Below are 18,229 nucleotides of genomic sequence, written 5' to 3'. Positions count from 1 at the left end.
GAGGGAGAGAGAGAATCTTAAGGAGACTCCTGCTAAGCATGGAGCTTGACATAAGGCTCGATCTCATGACCCTGAGATCATGACCTGAGCTGAAATCAATAGCCAGACATTTAACCGACTGAGCCACCCAGGCATCCCTGTAGCTGGATTTCTAAAAAAAATCTGGTCTATCTTTATCTTTGGACTGGAGATATTAGTCCACTTATAATTAATGTGCCTATTATTTTGTACTTTCTAATTGTTCTCCCCCGCCACCCTGACCCTTCTAGGTTTATCTTCCTTTTATGCTTTTCTTAACCTCCTTTGGATTACGTTTTTGTTCCATACCTTAATATCGTCTTTCTAGTATTTTCTAAGTAACACTTTGTTTCTGTTTTTTAGTAGGCATTATTATTATTACCTCATCAGTCAATATTAATTTCAATGTTCTTTGTTGGCTTTTTTGTGTCTCAGACTCTTTCTGGGCTCATTTTCCTTCTCTTACAAGGAATTTATTTTCGAGAGGGTCTGTTGATTGTGACTTTTCTGTTTTTGCTTATCTAAACATGTCTTTTTTTGACTTTTATTATTTTTTAAAGATTTTATTTATTTAAGAGAGAGAGAGCGTACGAGGAGGGTGGAGGGGCAGAAGGAGAGGGACAAGGAGACTCCCCACTGAGCAGAGAGCCCAACGAGGGGCTCAATCCCAGGACCCTGGGATCATGACCTGAGCCAAAGGTAGATGCTTAACCAACTGAGTCACCCAGGCGCCCCCCGACCCTTATTATTAAAAGAGATTTTACTGATATGTAATTCTAATTGAATACTTTTTTCAGCACTTTGAAGATGTTATCCAATGTCTTCCTGACTCTCCTTGTCCTTGCTGTCAATTAAATTATTATTCTTTAATAGATTTGGTGATCCGGTACTTTCCTCCACCTGTTGTAGACCCAGATATGCCTGTTGCCCTGGTCTCCTGTTTGGTTAGCATCCCCCTTCCTTTTCAAAAGTATCCTGGTTTGTATGATAATTTATGTAGTTAGCCAATTAATGGGCAACCTATCCTTTCCCTCTGGCTACTTTTAAGATAGTCTTTCTTTACCTGTAGTGTTCTGCAATTTTATTATATATCTTAGTGTTGAATTTCTTTTTATATACTCTGCTTGGGATTGGTTGGGTTTCCAGATCCTAAGACATGGCTTTCCCATCAGTCCTAGAAATTCCCAATTACTATCTTTCCAAATTCTTCTTTCCTCCTCTCTCTGGAAGCATTAGATGTATTTTAACATTGGCCGATTTTGCTCCACTGTCCACATCCCCTAGTCGCTCAGGTTTTCCATTTCCATGTTTGTCTCTGCTGTCATCTGGGAAATGTCACCAGCTCTATTTCCCCATAATCGACTATGTATCCAGCCATTAAGTTTCCAGTTTCCAGGTTTTCATCTTAATGTATTCATTTGGTTCTTTTTCACATCAATCTGGTCCATTTTCATAATCTCTTATTACACTGTCATTCTTTCAATTTGCCTTTTTCTCCTTTAAGCATACTAAACATATTTATTTTATATTTTTCAACAATTCCAATCATTTTTGCATATCTGACTCTACAGCTTCCTGTTTCTGCTGAATCTTCCTTGTAACAGCCTGCATCCTCCTTCCTCATCTGTGGGAGGGAGGTCTGGTTTTAGAGGGTGAATGTTCTTCCAGTGGTCTGGGAATACTTTTTCCTTAAGGGTCCTACCAGCTCAGGACCATGTTAAATGTAAACTAACGGGTTTTCAGACCACACAGAGGGTAGAAATTCCGGCTTTAAGTACTTATTAGTATGGTCTTGAGGTTAGAAATTTTCACAAAGAGTTTTTTCCTACCTTCCTCTAGTCATATTGCATGAAGACCAATATTTAGGTAGGTCTGCTCACTATCTTACTCTCCAAAGCAAGTTCTCGGTTCAAATTGAGCATGCCATTCATGGAGGTACAGTTTTATGAAGGGGGTCTCATACGTGATCTCTTGCAATATTCAGGCTCTAGGCTTTGTCACCTAATCCCCACGTGTGGACTGTTAAATTTCAGGCTCTCTGTCACCAGGCCACCAAGATACCTCCAGAGAAAACTCCAAGTCAGTGCATGACCCGTGGATTCAAGATTTCTTGTCATTTCTGGACACTAGAGAATTTCCTTACTTCCACCAGCTAAGTCACGTGATATCTATCCATCTATATCTATCTATCTATCTATCTATCTATCTATCTATCTATCTATCATCTATCATCTATCTACCTATACCCATATGTTTATATAAATATACCTCTAGGATTTTTAGATGAGTTATACTTAAAGAGATTTATCTGAATATCTTGTCTGCCTTATTTCTAGAAATGGAACTGGTCTTCTGTGAGCATGTGTGTGTGTGTGTGCACTTATTGGCTTGCTCAAGAAAATCTAACACTTCACAGGACCTTACTCTCCTGCTTAAATGATTTCAGTGTTTAAGTGAATTGCCTCATCCTCATACCCCTCTTCTACCATCTCCTGATACCTTGAAAGCATTCTAAGATAGACTTTTGCTTTGCCTGGATTTTTGTCATATCCAGTGGCAAGAATTCAGAGGCTGTTCTCCAGTGAAAATATAAAATGAGAATCACATGCTTCAGTGAATTTCTGGGCTACTGAATAATTTAATAATTATATTAACAAATGCCTGCCAAATACAGAAATGAAGGCACAAAAAGAAAAGGTAGGTACATGTCAGTAACCTAAAAACATAGACATCCCTATGTCTTAGAGGACACTGGGATATTGACCATTAAAAACGGATTGTGATAGGTATTACATAACTTTGAAATGACACTCCAGGTATTTGAAGTATGCTTTAAGTAAGGAGAAGTATCCTCCATCTAGGCATGCAACTCTCTTGACTAAGGAAACATTTTTCAACTTATATAAACAAACACGCAATGACAAAGCATAATATCAATAATTTCTTTAATACAGTAATTGTTTGAGTTACATGTCAGGCTTCCTTCCTTCCTCTTCATTCCTTACACCATTTCCTTCTTCTTTGTTCTCGGCATTCTATCTTTCCGTCAGAAGCTACCTCACAGTCTTCTTTTTATCAAACTAATTGTGTCACCTACTTATTAAAACTCTACGTGTGCAGCTCTGTGTTAATGTCAAGGCAATATATACTACATTCTTCCCACTTTCTTGAATCCACATTGTTGGAATGTGCTTGTCCTTGGATGATTTTGCTCAGAGGAAACTGATCTTTCTCTGAGTGTTACTTGGTGTCACCCCGCAGACTCATTTGTGTTGTGTTATTCCATCACATGCCTTCTGTCATTAATATGCAAATCTAGGAAATGAAAGAAAGCATTTTCAGGAGTTAAACTGCCTCGAATCAAATTAAGAAATTATTGTAGGTAAGGTTTTGGTTTTTTAACTGATGGATGCATGGCAGGATAATTCACTGAAAGATTAAAATGTGTTTCTTCTTCCCCTTTCCCTCTAGTGTTCATAGCTCCTGGACACTGGCCCTTGCTGTAGGGACTTCTGGCAGGGCAGAAAGTGGAAGCTAATGGAGGGCAGAAAGCGGAAGCTAATGGAGGGCAACATCTCCACTGGCCTTTTACAAAAGTTGGAACTCACTGGATTCGATGTATTCTGTGTTCCGGGGAGGGAAGAAACTCTTTCTGTTGTTTTCTTTCTTCCTTCCTTCCTACCTTCCTTTCTTCCTTCTCTTTCTGTAGTGAGATCATAAAGTACAGATGTATTGGAGACCCACACATTCACTTTGGCAGTCCCTCTGGGGGAATCCATGTGGTAGAATGAGATACCTGTGCTTCATGGGAAAGCAACAAGAAGCTCTGCTTGAGCTGAGAGTGAGCTCCTGTCTGCGGGTCACAGGCTTGAAGAATTGTGCGATCAGGGCAGCCAGGATGGGCTCAAAACACAGGTGGGTCCTTCTCCCTTTTGAGTACCATTCAGGCCTTCTGGGCTCTTGGCATCTTAGAGAGGAGAGAGGGACATTGGTAACCATGAAAACAGAATTTTCTGCTGCTCCCCTCAGAATGGGAATCCCAAATCGAAATTACTTTAAGTTAAGGAAATGGTTACATTTCTGGTGTCCATGAATTTAGGTTTGCAAATTCTTGTCCTCCACAAGTTTCCATCAGAGAAGAGCAGTACTCTCCTGGCCCTAGAGCCACAAGGAAGTTTTGAAGTTCTTGAGACAAAGATACCCACCTTGGAGATTCTACCCACCTTTGAGAAAATGTATGTAAAAATCTGTGTAAAGTATAAAGTGCTAAAAGTGATTATAATTTTAAAATAAAATATGTGTCAGGTATTGCTTGAAGGACTTGGAGAAAGAATTCCCTATGAAACAGTACTCAGAAAATTGCTTTAGAGATTTACATAACTGAATTTCCCAAACGGAATTGTAACCCACAACATCATAATAGATATTTAAAACAATTTCAGGGGGACCCTTAACAACACACTCTGAATCTCACATTTGTCAATCTCCCTACACTCTATGAATTTTCTTCATCTGCTTGAGTGTGGTTGAGCCTATGAAATGGCCATTTTGTTGGACAAAAACTGTAGACTCTCCATAATTTCCTATAATTTTCCTATATTAGTGAGAAGACTTCTAGTTTCTGGTCAGACGTGGGAAGAGCTTGCAACTCATCACTCCTGTCTTTACAAGAAAAAAAGCTGAGCAAAGTAAAGATCAACAGCTCTTCTTAGATCCATCAGAGAATTGAGGTCCTAAGCCAACAGCTGCCCCTAACACTGGAGAGACAGACAGGTGGGTAGAGAGAGTCACAGTTTACTTTGAAAGTTAGAAACACCCCCTAAGACTGGGCCCCACACACTTTCATGAATTTGACCTCCAGGAGCTCTGCCAGGTTCTCCTGTGAAGATTGAAGAAAAATCCCCTGTGTGTCTGGCAGGGTATTTTGAAATATACCCAGAGCATTTTGTTCTCCTTAACAAAGACTGCACAAAGGGAAACTATTTTATCAAAACCTTACCCACCAGCCTCACCCAGTCAAGCTCCCTCACTGACAGACTGAGACCTAATCACAGTATTAAAAATGCCTCCCCTGCCCCCACACCTCACCACCACACCAGCAGGGCTCCTGTATTGTGACAGGGGAATACTGCTAAAGGACTGCAAGCCTCAGACCCTATTTAAGAGTTTTTAGGAAAACTGAAAGACAACAAGGGGAACAAAAGCAAGGACACTTAAGGGAATTTTAGCCTCAGACACCACAGCTATAGCAAATAGCAAACATGGCCTAACTCCTGGCCAGATAAACATAAGGCCTTACACGAAGGCTTCTATACCCTTCTCCCACGTAATGGGAGAGGCTCAGGTAGTCAGGAAGCACTCAAGGACTATCTTAGAGGTGAGGGTGGGGACACACTGTGTACCATTTTCCCAGCATTTAGATGCCAGTTACCTACAGGCTACATGAACCATTGCAAAAAAAGTCCCAAAGAGACATCATCCATCTCGAAGGATGTCCCCCAAGCTCTGGGATCACAGATTAGCAGTATGGGAAGGATTCATCAAGGGCTGGTCCAACCCTTACTTTGCAGATGAGAAAACTGAATTCTAGAAAGGATGAGCAACGCCCTGTATCATATAAATAGTGGGAGAGTTCCATCTAGAGTCTGGCTTTCCTCTCTGAAGACATGTATGTACAACCAGCAAATTGATTAAATAGGCCAGATTCTTGGGGTGTTAGCTTAAAGCTAAGTTTATTTTTTGGTCTCCCACTGTCCCTGTATATTTGCTCAGTGGTGGAAGTTCCTTCCTTACCTCTGAATGAAAAATACATTTACTTTTCATCAGCACATTCTCAAATTTAGTCATTTATGGTGCCCAGGCCTCTGTAATAAGCAAAACTTCAAGTTTGACTCAGAGTAAAAATCTCATGCTGTCCGATCCTCCCGTGCAAACACCCACACATTAAGGCCTGACCCCTGGCAATGAGAAGGAAGGGCTGGGTCCGGGCCACTTCTCCGCCTGTCACAGACATTTCTGACCCCATCAGGTTGATGCAGGGAGAGCAAGAAGGGGCAATGGGCAGTTTTAAGACAGTTATTTGCTCTCTGAGCACCAAAACGGATGAAGTCTGACTCTTTTCCCTACTGGGAGCATTTCTGAGAGCTTTCTGAGGATCTTTCCCAGCCATCAGCAAACATTTTCTGTAGAAGGCCAGGTAGTAAATTTCTTAGGCTTCATGGGTCATACAGTCTGTCATGGCTACTCAGTTCTGCCACGGACAAGACATAAAAGAGAGGGTGTGGCTTCGTCCCAGTAAATATGTCTTTACAAAAGCAGGCAGCCAGCCTGCTGGTCATAGGTTGCCAACCCAGGGGCTCTCCCACCTGGGGCAGCTCCCATGTAGGGTTCCCTCGCCCTGGGCAAATGGAATTTATTTTGGGGTTGCTCACTCTCCTCTCAAGCCTGTGGAAAGAGGAGAGCACCTCCAACATCTCCTCTCCTGAAGGCTGGTGCTTTTCTAGAGGCCCCCTGAACAGATACAAAGGCAAGACTTGATTCCTTCTCTTCAGCATGGGCCCAGCAGATCAGGTCAATGGGAAATGCTCCCGAATTATTTGCCTACTCAAAAAGCTGAATTGACCAACCTGGAAATCTCCTTCACTCTGCCATCAGGACAGATAGCTCGGCACTTCTGGACCTTACGTTCCTTGGTCATGAGTCAAATCCAAATCCATTCTATCTAATGTTGGGACACAAGGTTTCTAAGTGGTCCTTCCCAGCTCCTGTACTGCTTGAGGTAAGAGGCATGGGCAAAGCTTACAACACACTGGAAGCAATCTCCAAATAAATAATCTTCACAAATCCCTTCAGTCTCCAACCATACAACTCTTTCGGCCCCTGGCATAGGTGAATTGTCTGACACGGTTTACAATTTCCATGGGATTCTATATCTCATGACTCACCTGGCACATGGCCTCTACTGTCTTCTTGTGTCAGACAAACCAAGGCAGGAAGTGCCCATTTTCACACTCTGTGAATCAAGCCCCCATCCCAGGCTGGTGCTCAGCAAGCGTCAGTTCCTCTGTTTCTCTTCCTTCCATCTGAATTCCAGCCCCCCAGCATGTCCCACACTGGGGTCACCTCTTTCCCTAACACAAATGTTTATTTTTATCATAACGAGGCTCTAAAACGTGTGACGAACACACACAACAAGTTAATGCATGCGTGTTCACAGTCTTCTGCTTTCCCCCACTGCACAGGTTCAATGGTGGGGAGGAGTGGGCAGAACGGGGGAGGACAGATTTGAGGGGAGAGAGGAGAAAGACACAGTGGAGAATAGCTGTGAGACAATTGTGTGGCGGGAGGAAGGACATGGTGGGGGTCTGCTGCAGTGGAGACTCTGGGGAGCCAGAAAGGGGAAGAAGAATTTTTGGATGCTTGGCGGTGTGCGTAACGCACTCCATGAAACCACTGAACCCCCCTTCAAGAAAACCTGTAAGAAATACCTGTATTGGGCGCCTGGGTGGCTCAGTCAGTTAAGCGACTGCCTTCGGCTCAGGTCATGATCCTGGAGTCCCGGGATCGAGTCCCGCGTCGGGCTCCCTGCTCAGTGGGGAGTCTGCTTCTCCCTCTGACCCTCCTCCCTCTCGTGCTCTCTGTCTCTCATTCTCTCTCTCTCAAATAAATAAATAAAATCTTTAAAAAAAAAAAAAAAGAAATACCTGTATTGGGCGCCTGGGTGGCTCAGTCGGTTAAGCGACTGCCTTCAGCTCAGGTCATGATCCTGGAGTCCCGGGATCGAGTCCCACATCGGGCTCCCTGCTCGGCAGGGAGTCTGCTTCTCCCTCTGACCCTCCCCCCTCTCATGTGCTCTCTCTCTCAAATAAATAAATAAAATCTTTAAAAAAAAAAAAAGAAATACCTGTATTACTCTTTGAGGTTTCTGGAAGAGTCTGCACTGCTCCCCCGCCCTTGTTATTGCCAGGGAGGGTTGGTGTCAGCAGAAGTAGGCTTCAAGGTGGCTCAGCGCTACTCAAGCCACGTTCTGAGCTGTTTGAGAAATACAAGTATGGCCACTAGATTTTAGTGCCCATGTATGTCTTACCAATCACCTTTAGGTAGGGTATCCACGTGGCCCAACTGATCCTAAAAGTCCCTGATACTGTCTCTTGTCCCAGCACAACTAATAACACCATCTTTCAATCTCGAAAGTGTCCTGGTTTGGCTGACACGTGATATGGCCACTCTTCCTCTAAGGGACAGCTTTAACCCTCTTGCGGTGCTTCTCACCGATCATAGCACCAAAGATTCAAATATGTTTTCTATTATGAAAAAGGAGGAGTCATCAATTATTTCTACTGACAAGAGCAATTTGTGACTTAAAAAAAAACTGCTCGGAGAGTTGGTCACACACTTGATCCTCACAGTCTGGGGCAATGAGGAGTCATTTAATCAGCCCCTGTTGCAATGGAAGGGATTGTGATTCGGCATAAATGTGGCCCAGATGTAGCTGCAGCTCAGCAGCCTGGAGATGCTTCAGCATCAGTGACACAGGCAACTGATCCTGCCCACACTATCCTAGCTCCCTGCACGAAGACCTCCCTCCTGCTCCCTCGAAACCACAATACTTCAGACCCCCGGAGACATTTGCCACATTCTTCATTTTGTACTCTGCCTCTCCCTGGTCCGGGTGAGCTGCCTACCCGGGTACGTGAAGGAGCCACGTTCTTGCTATAGCTGATTGAGTCACACATAAGGCTCTCTGTCTATACCAAGGTGCCTCCGTCCTTCTCGCACTTCTCCCCCGGCTGTCCATCCTGGGGGGCTGCTGCAGAGCTGGGCTCCACGGAAAAGTGCAGAGAAAGGCTCTCTGCTGGCTGCAGTTGGTACACTGGCTTTCACAGCAGTGAGCTCATGCAGGGGGTCCTTCATTTTCTGGCTCTCAATCCTTATTATTTCCACTGGAGCTCCAACCAGGCCGAAGGGCTAGGTAGGAAACTCTGTGTAGTCTTTGTTCTCTTCTCTCCCCTCCCCTTGGTCAAAACAAGCTCTCAATCATATCACTTTGAGCACATGGATACTTGGTGAGGGACATGAGAACCGGGGAAAGTGTCAATACCTCACCCCATTCTATCACATCAGAACTTTTCTAATAATTAAAACTGTTTGAAAATAGAATGGCATGTCTGGTTAGGTCATGATTTGTCCATAATACCGGCAATTTTCAAGGACTACCTGGATCTGGGTCATTCTCCAGAGTATTATGGAAAGAGTCCCTTCATGGGGTGAGAACTTCAATGTCAAGGCCACCAGGATACCTGCATTTCTGGGTCTGCTATTCTAAAATTAAGCTACTGACTATCCACAGACATACTCAAAGATGTGACAAATTTTGTTTCAATCATGGTGCATTGATTAGATCATGTGATTTATAAACTGGAAAAAGAGAATGGACAAAAGATGCATTTTCTAGGCAAAGCCGCCCTTTTGCTTGCATGATTAAGCTTCTCTCTGCATTTTTAATTAATATTTTGGTTTGGGATGAGACATTCATTTTGGACCCTTTATACTCTTTTTTTTTTTTAAGATTTATTTATTTATTTGAGAGAGCGAGAATGAGAGAGAGAGAGAGAGTACATGAGAGGGGGGAGGGTTAGAGGGAGAAGCAGGCTCCTCGCCAAGCAGGGAGCCCGATGCGGGACTCGATCCAGGGACTCCAGGATCATGACCTGAGCCGAAGGCAGTCGCTCAACCAACTGAGCCACCCAGGCGCCCTGGACCCTTTATACTCTTGACTTACCTACTTAGACCTGAACGTCAAACCCTTTTATACCTATACTTTCTAACAGCACAGATGCCGTCTGCAGTGGTCTCGGTGATGGATGAGCCCAGCCCCTGCTCTGTGGTGTGTGTGGGGCATGGTGCCTAGTAGGCAATCACTCAACGCTCCACCTTCCCTTCAAGGAGATGGGGTTGGGAGGTCTTTTATCACTTCCCAGTTTCCCGTCACATACTATTCATCAGGGCAGGATAATTGACAGGATGTAGACCAAGTTATGAGTAATAGTCTTTCCCTAGCAGCACCTAATCTTTTATTTGGTTGCCGTCACCATATCATTAGCATTTCTTGCCAGGGCAAGAGGTCCGCTGAGCGGAAGAACTGGCACCTGTGTGAGGAAATGAAGGTGCAGCAAAGGTTACTACTTGACTTCCATTTGCAGCAAATGCATGACTTTGGAGAATCGAAGACATCCAAGGCAGTCTAAATAGCTTTTGAAGGCTTAGTCACACCGTCACATTTAAAAATATAACCTTACATAAGCGGGGCGTATGCAGACCATATGTGATACCCAAACCCGTTGGCTCCTCTGTGAATGAAGGAGCTGCATACAACCCCGGTGCTCTCCTTCTACTCAGCAGTTTGATAGGCTCTCAAGCGTTATGAACATAGAAATAATTAATTCTAGAAAATGTCACCATCAACTGCCGTCATTCAAATGTGTTTATGCATACAAATATTTGCACTTACGCCGCAAAGACAATAGAGTCAGATATTAAAATATATTTCTTCTCACCTGCAAATAATCTAGCAGAGTGACTCTGCTCTGCTGGGGCACAGTGGCCTGAAAACATTTACAGCTGAGCCAGGTCTGGCCAACTGGTGCTCCTCTGCCTTCCTGAACCTTCCCTGTTCCATTCCTCCATTCCCAACCCCATTTCCAAAGCTCTCCTCCGGTTTGTAACTTCACAGTGAGGCTTTTTGGAATTTTGTAGCTCTTTATATGGTTCTGTAATGTCTTTGGAGAAAAGCTGTTCTAAAGAGAGAGAGAGAGAAAAGAGGGGGGGAGATTTCTTTTCATTCCTTTTATCTTTTATCTTTCGCCTTCCCTGTTTCTCTATCCTTGCTATCTCTTTAAAATTATTTCAACAATCCTAAGTCTAAATACACAAGAAAAGCCCATATTATGGTTCACTACTTATGCAAAAATATTTATTTATTAGCCAGCTGGTGGGACTGAGAGCCACTACCCTGCATATTTTTTTCTCCTCTGGCCTGCAAATTTCTATCCCCGTTTGGGTTACAGCTCAGAGTAATGCAAGGAATGCCAGATTCAGCCTTGGAAGACCAAAGTCTGAATTCCTGTCGCGCTATTAATTCCCCATTTCATTTCTGCCATGCAGATTTAAGATTTTTGCAAATACACACAGATGTAGATACACACACATATTTTTATGTTATTATATAGTCAGTATAAACTTCATTCTCTTCTTTTGCTTTATTCAGTATAAATTGACAGAGATTTGGGATGCCGGGGTGGCTCAGTTGGTTAAACGTCTGCCTTCGGCTCAGGTCATGATCCTGGCGTCCTGGGATCCAGCCCCGCATCGGGCTCCCTGCTCGACGGGGAGTCTGCTTCTCCCTCTGCCTTCTGCTCATTCTCTCTCTCTCTCTCTCTCTCTCTGATAAGTAAATAAATAAAATCTTTAAGAAGAAAATGACAGATTTGTTTTGCCCCAAATTTTCCACAACTAATAGAGTTGATTTTTTGAGGGTGGAGTAATAGTATTCTTCATTTTGCTTTCAAATAAACAACCAACATTAGGAAATTGAGGTGTAACGTATGTAGAAGCCTATGCTCCCAGAATGGGAGATGTCAGCCACACACTAAGTCTCTGTTGTGTAAAGGGATCATCTAAATCCCTTGAGTGGCTGTTCAGCTAAAATTTAGAGTCTCTTAATCTTATATTTGATGCTAAACCAAATAGGCCCTTAGGGAAGAATTAAGAATAAGCCAGAGCATATAAAATTCTTACTTTGTTAAAGTTGAATAGTATTTGTTGCATTAGCTATAACTGGAGTGATCACCCTGAGGGTTAGTTGCATATACTATCTACCCTTGAAAATTAAGTGCTCTGGGATCCAGATGGACTAAAGAGATTCAATACTTTCATCTTACTATTTGCCATTCAGAGTATTGCCCTTTCAACCCAGAATGTCACTGAGATTAATAGATAAGGTCATGCCTCCAAGACCACAATGAATCAAAACCAGGGGTGTGCGGGGGGAGAGGGGGAGGTAGGGAGGGGAGAGGTGAGCCGCAAATCTTGACCTAAATGCTATGAGCTTTCTTTTTGTACTCTCGAGTCTTGGATTTTGTCCACGGAAACACTAACATTATCCAAACAATAGAAAATAGAAAAGATTCGTCAGTAATTAGCAAAGCTTTAAGGAAACAAAAATGAACACGAATTTCTAAGAAACTAATTTTTTAAACACTAACTCTCCTTTGGGTTGATATTGTTATGACTTAAAATATCTTTTCTCGTCTCAGAAAAATTATTTGTGAGCACGTTTTTCTTTTAAAACACAGACTCTGCCTAAAGTCTAAGTTGAAATGAAAGCAACTCAAATACTTCTCCATAAGGCTACTTGAATTTTTTTTTTTTTAAGGTCGCATGTACAGTAATCACTTGTATTTATTGCTCTTGCCACAGATTTTTCCCAAGGATTCTTTGGGGTTTGTGAATAAGATTATTTCTCTTGTTTATACTTCTTCTGCATGGATATAGCTTTGCTGCATGCTTCAGTAACTACCAGGCCTGATCGCTGCTTCCAGATACCACAGCGCCTTTTTTCGGTACCAGGGTTCTGGTGGGGGCTTGCTGCCTCTTGTGGACACCATGCTGTGTGCCCTGGGGCTAAGCCCCACTCCTGCTGGGCACCACCAGGCTGCTGGCTGCTGGTCTCTGCCCTCCTGTGGGAGCCATTGCTCGCCTGTTCCCTTTCCCCCAGACACCCTGAACCCCACACACAAGGCACTGAGAGATCGAAACCTCAGGGCTGAGGGGTTGGTTGGGGGGTTTCTGAGTTGTAGAATGTTCCTTGGAAAAGTGGGAAAGAATCCTTAACTTCCTTTTAGTGCTATACACCTATGAACTGGTCCAGAAGATACACACCCAAGTGTTTTGTGAAACAGCTCTATATTTACTTACCATTACTCCACTGATAATCTGTTCGGAATGAGATTCAGGCCTGAATGAGTTCACAGGGCTGCAGCAGGAGATAGATCTAGAAGCTAAACACAGCCATTCACTCAATCTCTAGTCTTAGAAGAAGGAGGTCTGCCCGCCCTCTTCTCTCTTAGGACCAGTTTTATGTATGTGTAAGTTTTTCTTTCCCAGGACTCATTTTGACTTTCATGTAAAAAACACTTCTATTTACCCAGGCCATGTCTGAGTCCCAAACTTGGACTTGAGCTGGCATCACTCTCCATATAATGCAACCCCTTCTGGTGAGAGCGGGAAGAGCAATGAGGCAAGAATTCTCCCAACCCCCTCAAGGAAACTTATTCTTTGTGAACTTCTGTCATAACACACGCAGGCCACTAATTCCTATCCACTGCATACAGCCATTCTTCACTTCTTTACTTCCCTTGCTTCTCTGTGCCTCAGTCTCCCCATCTGTAAAGTGGGGATAATAAAAGTACTCAATGCATAGGGTTTCCGTGAGGCTTAAATGAGTTAATACGTTCTGCGCTTAGAAAAGGGCCTAGACTGTGACTGCTATTTAAGTGTTAGCTATGATTATTTCCCTAGCTTTTTCTGATCCATTTTGTCACATCCTGTATTTCATTGGCTAACTTAGTGGTTTTCACAGGTGACCTAAGTTTGTTTGCTTTTCCCTTTCTCTTTTTAAATTTTTGTCTCCCTACTTCCTGTGTGAGGATTTTCCTTTAAAACGTCCTTCCTGCTTTTGTTTCACTTGTTTGCTAGGATTCCTGATAGGGTTGCTTTCTCATTCCCGACGTGCAGATCTCGACCCCGGTTTCCCTTCCTGCCCCAGGCAAAATGGCAAGGCAGGAAGTGCTCAAGAGTCAAGCAAGGACCGGCAGGATTGGTGCCCGTGAGGCTGGATCTAGGAGCGAGGGACCATTAATTACTTATCCCAGAGGAGGAGGCAGGAGGGGGCTGAGAGGAAAGTGTGCCAGGCTTCCCCAAGTTCAGGGTCAGGATGAGCCTTTCATGACCGATGGAGGGTCAGCAGGTCCAGGCACCAGCCCCGTCCCTGCTCACCTTGAGCCCTGTGCCCTCAGCAAACCCAGGGCCCCTCAGCTGCGCTCCTTCTCCATGTCAGCGTGCTCCTCGAAGCCCAGGCCCGGTGCATTCCTCCTTTCTTCCCGGAATGAGGGCCACCTGTCTTTGGGGAACCCGGGCTCGACCTTTCAGGTCCTGACTCTTGGCAGAGAGGCCTCCCCGCCCCGTCTCCCTGGTGGCACACTGTTTGTTCTGCTATCCTTCCCTCTTGCCACGGTCACAGAATTGACCGGGGGTCCTTGTGATGGCACCGGGGCTTTTCCCCTAATGCCAGTGGGAGCCCCTGGCAGGCTGGGACTTTGTGTCCCCAGGCCTGCAAAAGGGTTTGGTGCGCAGTGCCCGCTCAGTCTGGTGGTGATGTGAGAGACTGAATGATGGAAGAGGGAGGATGATAACAGAGACGAGGGGTAATAGGTGAGATTGTCCTTGTGGAAAGGATGCAGGACTGAGTGTCAGAAGCAAAACTCCCTGTCAATCTAGGACAGTAGGATATCTCCATGTGGGAGGAAGCAAATGAGAAGAGTGGGCGGAGAACATTTTAAGGAAGAAGTCAATGCCCTCCCTCCTGGGAGTGAGGCCCTTGGTGGGGCCTCACTCTGAGAACCTACATCTACCTGGCTGGGGCAGCTGGGGCCCCTCCACCTAACCCCCATGGTTCCCGGTGGCTGAGGTCCGGTTCAAGGCTCTCCACCCCTTCCTGACTATGCAACTGGCCCCTCCCAGGAGGGGGAGGGACTCTGTGAACGTCCAGGGCCAGCAAAGCCAACTGGCCTCCCCACCTGCCCCAGGGCTTCTTTTCCCATCTCGGGCAAGTCCTTCAGGCCCGCCCTGCTCACAGCAGTGGCTTGTAGAGCCCCTCAGAACCTGGGGCCCCACGCTCCGTGCTCCAAGCAGCCTACCTGCCCCGGCTCCGGGCTCTGGGCCCCTCAGCCTCACCAAGCCCGGGTGTTGGTCCCATCTCAGTAAGGCCTGTGGCACCTCTGGGGAAACCACCGTGGAAGAACAAAAATTCAACCGAGTAACTGAAGGTCTAATTTGCTCTATGTAAAAACGATTTATCAATAGGCAATATCCCATCTAGCAAGTAGAGGGGAGCTCTGAGGAGTTGTATAAAATGGAAGGTTTTTCTAGGAAGGAGGTGGAGCAAGGAAGTTACTAGCTAAAGAAAATAAAGGACTATTCCAGGTGAGGTCTCCTTTCCTTAGAGGGAAGGGCAGAGGGTCCTATTAGGAGGAGGACCTCATCTTCCGTTGGGGGGTGGAGAGGGCCCCTGTGACAGATCACCTCACTGGTGCTGATCAGAAATGTCCTAACTCACCAGTTAAGACTACATTTCTGGGGGAGGTTGAAATTGCAGATCGGTTAGATGTTAAGTCCTGGTTTGGTGATTTGGCCTCAGTGATGCCATTTTGGGCCTGTGGTTTCCTTTTCAACACTCCTTTTTTCTTAAGTCATAGGCCGTGTCCCACAATTAGGCCACTGTAGTCGGCCCCCAGCTGCCGGAGCTCATCTGTGAAAGTGCTGAGCTCATCAGTGCCATTTCTGAGTCCGTGAATTGTTTTGAGTTGCAGTCCATCCCGTTGAGAAAATGTGACTGCAGGGATAAGAGGGAGAGACCTGTGGAAAGGGGAGCAAGTGCTGACCTCCCATTCCTCAGCTCAGTGAGACCATATTTGCCAATTGCTTACCATGTGCCAGGAGCAAGGCACCCCCTGACCTTGACCTCCACTGAGCAGACTCTCCCTTCCTCACAGAAGTTGCTGCTGGAGACAAGTGGCTTCCCCCTACCCGCTCCCAAGAAGCCCCAAAGACCAAACTCATCCAAGGTGCAAACGCAAGTTGTGACTGGCTGGAAAGAGAGACGGCGCAGACTCAGTGAGTGAACCGTCCGTAGAGTCGCGCCCTGCACCCCGGAGCAGGGGAAGTGACTGACCTGCGGCTGTCCTGGGGGAGGTGCAGCCCGGCTTTCCTCCTTTCCTTGCTTCTGGGTGCCGTTTTGCTCCCAGCTAGGCAGGGCGGCTCTCATACCCTCTGACTCATACCCTTGACAAGGGAGGGTGTGTCACCTAGAAGCATTCCATCAGGCTGACCTCAGCAGTCAGCCCTGATCTCAGCCCCCTCTGCAAGGGCACTCCACTCGGGACAGAGTTCATGACCACTGCCGCTTCCTGCCTCCCCTCTAACCCTCTCCCTGAGAGTCGGCAATCTTGCTGTGAATTTGGCCAGTCCCACCTTCTCAGACACTTTCCCCCCGAGGGAGACCTGTGCAGAGGATGGGGAGCTCACTGGAGCAGTGCCTTGGGGGTTCTGTTCCACAGTTGGGGTCACTTGTGGAACAGTGGGACATGTTCTTGGTCACAGGCACCTGTGTGGTAAAAGAGGCTGCTGAGGGACCCTCCCCTTCAGCCAGGCTGGGGGGAGCACCAGGAAGGCAAAGTGGGGCCCAGGGAGAGGGGTGGATCTGGGGGGATTCTTCCCCATCTCCATGAGTCCATGTGCAGAATCTCAGTATAGGTATGAAAACAGAGCCCTCTGAGGGGAAATGGAAAAGGTTAGATTGGTTCGAAGGACATAATAGGTCTACTGACTCCGATGAAATGTTGAAAGAAAGCTGAAAATGTAGGCCTCACTCGGCTCCTGAGTCCTTGCGTAACCAGATGATGCAGTGACTTTGACGTCCTCCTGTTTCCTTCTTTATTTAAATGGAGCTGGTGACATCTGCCATCACGCAAAAGGAGACAGAAGGAACATAAGCACTTAGATGGTGCTGGCGTTATAGTAAAAAACCACTAGAGTTTGGTTATGCCAAAGTGGGAGCTGCGTTGACCTGATAGATGACCAGAAAGGAAGAGGTGTGGTGGAGAAGCTCCGGGGCCGTTTTCACGGCTGGGTTAGGATTTCAGGTCTGCAGCGCTGCCTGGGAAGGTGGGCAGATTCCGAAAAAAATGCGCTGCATCCCCCGAGGCCTGGCCCCCTAGACAGGGCGGATGGGTCAGCTGGCAAATTCCTATGGGTTGGGGAACGTCCAGGGCAGTATTTTAACAGGTAGAAATGTTTCCCCACGAATGGAAAGTGGAAATCAGGAGCAAGCCAAAGAGGGTGAGAGAGAAAGATCATGTGAGAAGAGGAGAGAAGAAAAAGCCACTGTCCCGTGTAGGGGGACTTGTCAGGAGAAACTAACATCAGCATTTGAGGCAGTCTCTCCTACAGTATGCCATTCAGCCATCTGGAGAGGAATGGTGGTGAGAGAGAACAGGATCGAGACTCTTCTTTAGGGCCCTTAATTGCAATAGTGGCTATAGAGGATCTTAATTATTCTGATATTAAATAACTTTAGCCATAAGTTTAAAGAATGGCTGTATCCAGCCCATTTGCCCAGGACAAGGCCCTCAGAACACCTACGACTCAGATGTCACCCCAGGACCAGCGACCAGAGGGCTCGAGCCACAGCAAAGGGGCAGATTCTGATTCTAATTCTAATTCTAATTCTAATCAGTGTCCCTCTGGTTAGGGTCCCCCTGTGAGCCAGGAAGGCCTGCCTCATCCCTTGCACACAGCCTTCAGCTGGGACTGCTAGTGGTTAAAAAGAACTGTCGCGTCTACTCCCTTTTTAGGCTGGGATGAGCCATTTGTCTAAGGATATAAACCTCATAACACTGCCAGACTGTCCTTATGAAGATGCATAGTGGGTTAAAACTTGGCTGGCAAGAGAAATCCCTGAATTCTCAAGCTAAAGGTCAAGACAAGGTACTGGGGTTGTATTAACGATAAAGTTCCCTAACGTCTGCGAAAGGCAGACACGTTCATTGATGAACAGACAGAAGCAGCAGTCATTTGTTTTTTTAAGGCAAATAGCATCGGGAGAGCCTCAAAACTGGAAGACATTACAGATTTTCTTCTAATATAAACCCTGGGCTAAATTGTTCCCCAAAAGATTTTAGATGGACTGATTATAACAAGACAAACATATTTGTAAGTGTTACTAATAATGAGGCGGTGCTTGAGAGACAGAAGAATAAAAGCTACAGTTTTAATCAGGCTATAAGGAACGCCGATGATAATATTAGGAACCCCTCAAAGACCCTTTAGACACATGTCCCAGGAAGGATGGTATATGGGGACTTTCAGTACAGGA

The 18,229-nt window shown here is 45.5% G+C and overlaps 1 long non-coding RNA gene across 1 annotated transcript; it reads right to left on the bottom strand.

Annotated features, from left to right (window-relative positions):
* Positions 1-2,874: 2,874 nt before the first annotated feature.
* LOC123847390 (uncharacterized) lies at positions 2,875-16,141 on the bottom strand. Its single transcript, XR_008506413.2, has 5 exons — positions 16,028-16,141; positions 12,994-13,076; positions 3,815-3,985; positions 3,627-3,721; positions 2,875-3,333 (listed from the first exon to the last, which is right to left on the bottom strand). It is a non-coding gene; the product is annotated as an uncharacterized LOC123847390 (long non-coding RNA).
* Between the last annotated feature and the right edge of the window lie 2,088 nt (positions 16,142-18,229).

The sequence above is a fragment of the Mirounga angustirostris genome, unplaced genomic scaffold (genome assembly GCF_029215605.1).
Source record: "Mirounga angustirostris isolate CCGP_5_RB_7025 unplaced genomic scaffold, mMirAng1.0.hap1 SCAF_2, whole genome shotgun sequence".
In the NCBI taxonomy this organism is placed as follows: Eukaryota; Metazoa; Chordata; class Mammalia; order Carnivora; family Phocidae; genus Mirounga; species Mirounga angustirostris.
This window is presented reverse-complemented; position numbering and strand designations above follow the sequence as displayed.